Here is a 10108-nt window from a genome sequence, read left to right on the forward strand (position 1 = left end):
TAAACTGCTGGAGAAGAGCCCGAGAGTGTGTTGCGTCATTCTTGCTGGTCGAGGGTGGTCACGACACTGGCTGGTAGCAAAAGTTTCTTAAAAGTACTCATGAGACTCATTAGAACATGGCAGACTGCTCACCATGGAATTATGAATGAGTTTCAAGATAGAATTCACAATGTGTGAGAAATCATGTAGTTACTTCCACTGCAAGGTAGCCCTTAAAACAGCTTTCGTAAGTATAGCCTGGTAATTCTGGCTCTTCGTCTGGAAGATGGGAACATCAGTGAATTTGTACATACATGTATACATTTTTTCTTAAGGCTCTGAAGCTCAAACACAAGTGATCTACTACTGAGCTATATCCTTACCTTTTATGTATATTTTAAATTATTTAAATGTGCATAGTTATTTAACTCAGGAGCTGCAGTTCCCAGAGAAGATTGGCATTTCTTAAGTCTTCCACAAGGTTGACTGACTAGTACATCAAATGGAACGTTATAAGTTGGGAGCTGAATTATCTTGGGTTATCATTAGTCCCCTTAATGGTTATTTGTTGCTAGTCTGTGTGATAACAATGAAAAAATCCTTCTATGTATCAAGTAAATCTTTTTGGAATATGCACAGATCACTGGTATTTACATATCCAAAAAATAAGAATCTCACCATATGTAAATCTCATCATATGTAAGTCAGAGAACTATAAAAGAGATCACTGTTTTTCTGAATCCTATCTACCTGGTGTTTTACCAATATAATTTTGAAACACTTTTACTGGCAACTTTTTTCATCCTGTTCCTATTAAAATTACAACTGTTACCATTCTGGAACATGCTATGTAAGTAACCCAAATATGTGCTCCTGGACTATAGTCACTCTTGTTTAGGTCTTAACTAAGCTATCTATAGTACCTTTAAACAGTGGTTCTCAATCTGTGGGTTGCAACCCCTTTGAGGTTTATATATCACATATACTGCATATTTGATATTTAGCAAAATTACAACTATGAAGTAGAAACAAGGTGGTTTGATGCTTGTTGGTTCATCACAACATGAGGAACTATTTGGAAAGATTAATATAATTATGAAGGTTCAAAACCACTGCTTTATAGTAAAGGTTGTGTTTGTTTGTTTGTTTGTTTGTTTTCATGAGCAAACTAACTATATAGGACCTAAGCCACTGAAGTAGTCACATCAGGAAAAAATAAATGAGGTTTGTAATCTAGGAATAAAATGGGTTACACAATTCTTTGACAAGATATTTCTGCACACTAAACTTTTTCAAAAATTCATCAGATTATCATTCCTATTTTCCACTTCATTTTGTCTATGAATATTTATTATATGGATAAGGAAACTATTATTAATGGGTCCTACCATTATTGCAGGCACCCATGAAAATCTTCAGGGAAACCTTGTTTAAAATATAGATCCTTGGGTTCTAGTTCAAGTACATTAGAATATTGTATATAGGATACTAGAGTATTTCATTTTTAACAAGCTTCTGAAAATAGTCTTAATTCAAATGGTCCAATGAGATCTGTGGCATGGCTTTTCCTGGAAAGACAAAACCAAGCATCTGTTCATTTCAGATAGACAAAAACAATAAGCCAAAGAAATAAGTCCACCCAGGCCCAGCTTACAGTCCAGTGAAGATTATCATCAGAGGACGATGAATTTGGACACTTGATCCCCAGTCAGTTGTGTTGTTTGGGAAGATGCTGGATCTTGTAAAATGTAGAGCCATTCTGGATGATGGCTTCTGAGAGTTTAGAGCCTCACTTCTCTTCCTATTCACTCTCTTCTGCTTTCTTATGTATTGCTGAGATATAATTCATTGGCTTCCTGCGCTAGACACCATGCTTTTCCACCATTATGGCTATCTAGCCTATGGGACTGTTAGTCAAAATAAATATTCTTAAAGGTGTATTTTGGTCATGATATTTTATGACAGGCATAGAAAAGTAACTAATGCAATTAGTTTATTGTGCTTACTTAAAGCAGCATGATTAACTCAGAAACAACTGCATGTTCAAAAACCCCCAATCATCATGGGTGATGGATTCAAGAAAACTTCACTCTGCTCTACAAATACCTCCTTCAATTAACCAACCTGTGTGCTTTAGCACCTCCCAGGTTCACACACATGGAGGTAGAACAAGAGGAAGAAGTGGCAAGAATCCTGAATAAGAATCCTGTGAACCTAGTCCTTCTACTTGGGTGTGTTAATAGCTCAACTACTATTACCATACATCTCTCTATTAGTTTGTCATTCCACTTATTTCATTGCCATGGCTATGGGGTCATGCATCCTGTAAGGTGCCATAAGAATCTGTGCTTATCCCAACAGGCTCAAATAGAAAGAATGAATAAGACTGAAGTTGGTTTTTAGTGGTCCATGCCTGGAAAAATTTCTAGATGTAGTTCTACACCATTAAGTACTGGTTAATAAGGATAAGACAGAGTTTAGTCAGTAAAATTATTTGTCGTCATACAAGCATGGGGACCTGAGTTCGATCTCTGGAACACAAGTAGGAAAGCTGGGTACAGTGACATGTGCTTCTAATTCCAGCACTGGAGAGGCAGAAACAGGTGCATCTTTGCAGCTCATTGGCCAGTCATCCTAACTTCATCTGCAGGGTACAAGGCAGCTAAAAAAAAAACAAGATAGATTGTACCTGATGAATGACACCTAAGGTTGACCTGTATCCTGTACAGGCATTGACACACACAGAGGCACATGTATACTTGAACACAAACATGCACCTGTACATACATAACCACACACGGGCACATGCAAAAAAAAAAAAAGCTGACTAATGAAAACATGATTATATGTTATTTTTAGCTTATAAACCACAGAATCTAACGGAAAGTCTGGAATGAATGAGTGTCTGTTTTGCACATGTCTATTTCATCCCTGTAGACCTGAAGAGGCAGTGGTGACAGGTTCTTCATGACATTAACTTGGAAAAGCTTCAAAGTTAAACAAAAATAACAGATCACTGAAGATTTGGCTTCCAAGTAACAAAGCAGCAAAGGAAAATAAATCATTTCACTCGAGGCCACTTAAAAGGATGTTATGGAATGCTGCTTTGTGACAAGGAAAGAGAGGGGAAGTCCTGACTGTGACACTCCTTAAACAATGGGGAAGCTTGCAATTATACTCTGAAGATAAACCAGCGCTTAACATTTATAAAACACCTGAGAATAATTAACCAAATACCTCTAGCTTTTTATCACATTTCAATTGTATTGAAATAATTTTCCTCTCATGTGATCTTAAATTACTTTTTAACTAAATTTGAAGCTTTGTGAAAGATGGCCTTTCCCTGTCCCTTTTTAAAAATAATTGATTTCATAGTGCTGGAGAGATGCAGAGGGCATTGTATGGCATGGAATTACAGTTTTGTTTGTTTTTCTAAGGGTCACCTTACAAACACATATCTAGAAAATATAGTCTTATTAGAAGCTTTAGGGAAAAGGCCTGGTTGTAATCTAGAAAACAAACAAACAAACAAAAAGCTAGACTCAGAAACTCACCCCCAATATGTGTTAGTTAAAAAAGAAATAATCAGGGAAATCAAATGGCCATATTGGAAAGAGGAACAGTCATCCAGTGTCCTGAGCCCATGTGTTCTAGGTTTACATGGAGTCGGACAAGTGTGGGGCAGATGATACGCATAATCAATCAATCTTAATAAGCAGAGGTCCAGCATGGTTAGCCGTGGTCTCAGTTCTCATTCAAAGAAGTCCTTATTTATCCAAGGAGTGGTTACTGATGTCATTGTTGAGGGGCTCAACTCTGCTCAGTGGGTGACCTTTTCTTCTCTAGGGAAGAGCCTGGCATCTCAGATATTCTTCTGTGCAGGTCTCTGCAACGTGAGGCCCGGCTATTCCAGGGCCATCAGAGGTAGGACTCCAGAGGAAAGCTTAAGGACAATGATTGATCTCCATGCCTGTAACCTGTAACAGGTCAGTGCTTTCTAGCTGAAGAAATTTCTAACTGTCTCTTTTCAACCTTTTAAAGTACTAATTTTTCCACATTATTGATTTTTCTACATTATTACACTATTACTTGCTTGTCTCATTATTGTGACAAAAGAACTAACCAAAAAGAAATTTAAAAGAGGAATAGTTTTCTCAGGTTAATATTTGAAGGGGTATAGTCCTCCATGACAAGGAAAGTATGAAGGCCAGAGTGTGAACTTTCTAGTAAAAATGCATGTTTAGTTGGGAAGCGAGGAGCCACGAGTGCTGAGGCTCAGTTTGCTTTCCTCTTTTTTGTTCCATTTGGGACCCCAGTCCATGTGGTGCTGACCCCATTCAAGGTAAACCTGTCTATAAATACCTTCATCGTCATATAGCCAGATGTGTGTCTTCATGGGGATTGAGAATCCAATCAAGTTGACAATGAAGATGAGCCATCACATGTACCATTCACATTTTTATTGGTTACTTTCACAACAGTTTGTCTATCATGCACAAAACAGAGAGGGAAAAAAAATCATACTGTAATGGTATGTAGAAGGTTCAGATATGTGTCCAAAACAAAAACTACTAATTAGGTATTAGTACCAGAATTTGAGCTTATGTCTTCTAAACCACAATATCTAGGATACTGTGGGAAAACTTTTTAAGGTTCAAGTCTACCATTGTCTGATAGCCTTCTGGGCTCAAAGAAATATGGAGGACTCCCTTCATTGACAGGGCTTCTACTTCTCTGACCTTGTCTGGGGAGTTCAAAAACCCTCACACCTCTACCTGCAGAATGTCACATAGATTTACTAACTCCACAGGCTCGACTTCCTCTCTCCTCATAAGAACCCACTCAGCTAGCACAGGAGATTCCTGAAATGCTTCCCCATGCTGATGAGGCATTTCAGTACCCTAAGCCATCAGTCTGTGGCCTTGGCTCACTTTAGATGTTCCTACTCTCAATCACCCAAATTATGCAAGCCTTGAATCACCCCGAGTAAAGTTGATCTGACTTCCCACAGAAGGTGATCATGCATCATAGGCGCTCACCGGCTTCCAAACCGTGATTTGTCATCTCTGCTCTCTCTCATTGCCCTCGTGGAACAATATCAGCATACGCTCCCTGAGGGCAGAGTCACAGGCTATATCCACTTCACTACCCTTCCAGTCAGTCTTACATTTTACCCCAGTAGGATTACTCATTAGAATTAATCATTTTATCCCTGCCCATAAGTTATTTCTCCTTTTCTTCTTTTGTAATTGGTATTTCCTTAGCAATAATTAGAAGTTGTTTTCTAATGTAAACATCATTTTGCATGGAAGCTACATATCTTTCCACAGAAAAAAAATATAAATGGTGCTATTCAGAGTACAAATTCATTTTTGCTAATGTCTTCATGATGCAAACATTATAGGTATGAATTTAGGCATACAGCCATACTGCATCATCAACAAGGCTGCATACATCAGCTGATATGAGGCTCCCAACACATATACAGCAGAGGACTACGGGATTTGGATTCAGTCAGAGAAGATGCACCTAACTCTCAAGAGACTGGAGGCCCCAGGGAGTTTAGAGGTCTAGTGGGGGGTGGGAGTGGGGACATCCTCTTGGAGACAGGGGCGTGGGGAGGAAATATGGGATGTGGAATAGTTAGAGGGTAGACAAGGAGGGGAATAAAATCTGGAGTATAAACAAAATAAAAATAAATAATAATAATAATAAATTTTTAAAAATTGCCTTAAACTTTGTATGGATATTTTGTGATTCATGTCATGCTTTCAAGCACGTATGTGTACACATGCCTAACCTGTGTACTAGGTACAACATCCCTTACTAATGGCAAAAGAGCAGTTAAGATAGGTCATTTTATTAAAATTGCAATAATGGAAAAGCACTTCTGAGCTACAGATCACATCTTGAAATAAAAGCATTCATTTTCACCTCTCATCTGAAAACCACTTCAGTTTATTTGTCACTGTGCTACTGGAAAAGTTTATTTTTCCCTTTCCAACACTTCCTGACTATATATATTTTAAGGTAAGCAATTTTCCACAAAAGTTAATTAAATAAATGAATTCTAAGAAATTATAAAAAAATCTACTCTCAAGTTATACATTACTGTAGAACATATTACCTTAAAACATGGTAGATGAAAACAATGGCTATATTAGTTTTTCTAATAAAAATATGAGTCAAAAGTTCAGTCAGCACTCAGTGGGTGAGATCTCAGCTCATGAATGTATACTGACATCTCCAAGAGTCTCATTAAATACAATCTGGCTTCAAACCCACTGATGAAAGACTTGGTCCATCACACAGCAATGGCCTCTTCTCTGTGTCCCTCATAACATATTCATTTTCCAGGTGAAAAACACTGGAAAATGTTTTAATACTTAAAAAAAAAAGACTGAGCCATTCCCAACTAAACTATGACATGAAAAGATGACCACAGCTCAGACAAAAGTAGGGGAAGTGTAGGAAGCGGGCTTTGTTGAGATCTCTTACAGAATGGTAATTTCTCTTGGTAATTTATGGGTGTTTAATGGATTTTATTTTCTTCCTTATTTCCTTTTAATATGTCCTATTGTCTGAGTATGGATCCAAACAACGAGATCTGAATGGGAGCTGAACCATAGTTTTGGCCCTCGGTGGAAACACAACTTTCTGAACTACCTAAAAGACTGTGAGACTACTGCTGTCTCCTTCTATAAGGGTTTTTTTTCTGATAAATAAGAAATATTCATGCTGCAGAAACTTCAGAAATAGTATACAACCTACCTGAAGCTCTGTACAATGTCCCCTTTGGCATTATATAATGTCCTGCTTGAGAGTGACTCACAATTCTATAAGAAATGCAGCCTGACTTCTATAGTATGCTGTTTTGTCTAAATTCATTCCACAGATCACAAAGACCACAAAACCATAACAAGGTCACGCAGCAATAACTGACAACTTATTTCTCCAGGCAAGTGAGTCTCAAGTGGTCAGGTTGGCCTGGAGATCCCAAAGGTAGCTTCAGTCACATGTCAATGCCTTCAGTAAAAGACTACTACAGGGAGGATGATTGCCCATTGCACTTTTCCATGGTCCCTGCAGCATAACAACACCAGAGCTGTTGAATTTTTCCGTAGTATCTCAGAGTTCCCAGGAAATATGTGTAAAGACAAAGAACATGGAAGTTGCTGACTTCTTTAAAATGGAGCTCAATGTCTCTTTTGCTATATTTTATAAGGCATAACCGTCAGATGCTTCTAGGAGTCAAGCTGGAAAGGATGACATTGATTCAAGCTGTCAGCAGGTACTATATAGAAGATTTTGCAGCCATAGTAAATATGCCACAATTACAAAAGATTCTTTTGGTCAGCATAACAGAAAGCTAAGCTCAGGCTTGCTTAATGGGAAAAGAATTGTTTACACAACAAAGGAACCTTCAGGCTTTGAATACAATTGATCAGAGACTTGACCTCTGTCTCTAGATACTAGCCACTTTGCAGTTTCTGGCTCAATCTATATCACCAGCCCAGAAACACACCCTAACAAGATTCTTGCTCACAACTGAAAACCACATTCTCCTGGACCTATGTCCTAAGACCAAAGAACTTACTTGCCTGTCCATCAAAACAAGAAACAATACCTAGGCTGGTACCAAGTGTGCTTAGTCAATTGTTTAAGATGGACATGCATTTCTAGCCAATTGATCAGCATTCGTTCCCTAGGTGTGTAACACACATGGCCACTCCTCAAGCCATTCACTTGAACACATCAGTGTAAAAGGAAGAGGAGCCACTCTGCAGAAGCAAAGTTGTCTGTTCTTATCAGAGAGATCACATACTGCCAACAGAGCCGCAAACATTCATGGCACAGGTGTGACTTCATACATGACCTGCAAATATGGATGTTCAATGTTTTAAAATGTAAAATGTGGAGGAAGAACATTTAGCTATTCTATATTTCCCATTTTTATGATGAATATCTAAGGAGCACTCATCAGACCTTCTGAACAGAGTCCAGATAAGAAAACAAAGATAAACAAGTAGACTTCAGAAGATACAGAGAAAAGAGAGGGAACCAAAAACCTCAGTGGCAAAAAGAAAAGAATGAAGGGGGGAAACATGGAAGAGAAGGGAAGAGGAGGGTGGGGTGAACAGAACAAGAGGAAGAAGGCACTCAGGAATACTGATAAGCATATTCATAGGGCTTAGTATTGTGTGCATAAAACAAGAATCAGATTCTACTGTAGCACTGAGTCCAACCGCAAGTCTAATATTAAGAATCAAGAGTTTGTGAGATGGTTTGGAGGATAAAGGTGCTTGCTGCCAAGCCTAATGGCCTGAGTTGATTCCAAAGCCTACATGGGAGAAGCAGAGAACTGACTCCACAAAGCCATTCTCTAATCTCAATACGTGTGTCATAGTGGTACAAGCATATTGACACATACACATAAGAGAAACACATAATAGATAGATAGATAGATAGATAGATAGATAGATAGATAGATAGATAGACAAATAGATAGACAGATAGATAGATGATAGATAGATAAACATAGATGTAAATAAAGTATAATTTAGATTTTTTAAAAAATAATATAAACAAAATTTTAATATAAAGAATGTAAGTTTAATATTCCTATGGTTAAAAATATATGCTACTGGCTGGCGAGATGGCTCAGTGGTTAAGAATGTAGCTGCTTTTCTGGGTTCCTGAGCTCAAGTCCCAGCTACCAATGAGATGGTGGCTCATGACCATCTATATGGGAACCTAATGCTCTTTTCTATCATGTACATGCAGACAAAGCACTCTTACATTTAAAAAATAATAAATAAATTTTCAAAAACAGTTTTTAAAAAATGGACTAGAGAGATGACTATTCTTCAAGAGGTCCTGAGTTTAAATCTTAGCAACCACATGGTGCCTCACAACCATCTTTAATAGAATCTGATTCCTTCCTCTAGGTGTGTGTGGAGACTGATCACTCATATACATTAAATAAATAAATAAATAAATAAATAAAATTTTAAAATCCCTGAATCTGTCTTCAGTTTAAAAATTCCTCTGGAAAGTGAGTCAAGCAAGGAGCTGTGATATTAAATTTTTCTGTTTTGTTTAATATTTTTAGCCACATGTGTGAACACAATTAGCATTTAAATGAAAGAATAGTTTTGTATAGATTACATACAAGAAAAATAAAGAACTGAACCATAAAATTGGCTACATGTCTACACTTTTAAATTGATTGTCTGTAGAATAAAATTATATGAGAACATAAAATAATATAGAAAATGCACATGTTTAAGCCCTAGCCTCTATACTTTGTCATTAACTATAATGAGGTAGTCACATATGATACAAAATCTTAGAAATAAGGTACTGTGTTCATTAAATGGGCAGTCAGCACAGCAATAGATAAGTAATGAGGTACCTATGGACAGAAGCAAGCTCCATGTCATTCTGGCTATGAACAAGTTACTTATCCACTTTGAAATTCAAAGGTAATATTTATTCTTCCAAATGTGGCAGTTAAACACTGGGTGCCTTCAAAGTGTTTAGTCCTAGGTCTACTACATATATACACAGACAGCAATGAGTAAATGCCATATAATTTCTCAGAAGTAAAAATGGTGAATTTTGGTGCCTATGCCTGGTCTTTATACCTTGTCTCTTCTGTGTGTCTTCTCATTGTCTATGAGTGTTCTTTTTGCCTGGACTCATTGTCTGACCTCAAGTTCTGATCTCTGTGTTCTTCTGACTATGTTTGGGCAGAGGCAATGATATTAAGATATATTAATTATTCTATAAATTATAATCATAAAAGGCTCAACAAATACTTGAAAAATGCAGGTTGTCCACTTCTTTCTTCAGCTGAGCCTGAGTGAGAACACAATCTATTATTTGTAAAAGAAGAAAATATCTACATGAATTCATGTAGTTCATTGACAGTATAAGAATGAGAGTTTATTTCAAGGAAACACTGCTGAAAGTTTGGGATGAATGTTTTACCACCATAAAATATATGAATTTCACAGATCAGAAAAAAGTTATTCTTATTTGCATATGATATTGTTTTTCTATTTTTTTCCTTTTAGATATTTTCTTTATTTACATGTAAATTTCTCCATTCCCAGTTTCCCCTCCA

The 10108-nt window shown here is 37.1% G+C and overlaps 1 long non-coding RNA gene across 1 annotated transcript; it reads right to left on the reverse strand.

The window, feature by feature from the left end:
• Positions 1-2455: 2455 nt before the first annotated feature.
• On the reverse strand, positions 2456-9721 carry LOC116086878. The gene is made up of 3 exons (XR_004117173.1): positions 9627-9721; positions 4342-4465; positions 2456-2641 (listed from the first exon to the last, which is right to left on the reverse strand). It is a non-coding gene; the product is annotated as an uncharacterized LOC116086878 (long non-coding RNA).
• Between the last annotated feature and the right edge of the window lie 387 nt (positions 9722-10108).

The sequence above is a fragment of the Mastomys coucha genome, unplaced genomic scaffold, assembly GCF_008632895.1.
Source record: "Mastomys coucha isolate ucsf_1 unplaced genomic scaffold, UCSF_Mcou_1 pScaffold13, whole genome shotgun sequence".
Lineage (NCBI taxonomy): Eukaryota > Metazoa > Chordata > Mammalia > Rodentia > Muridae > Mastomys > Mastomys coucha.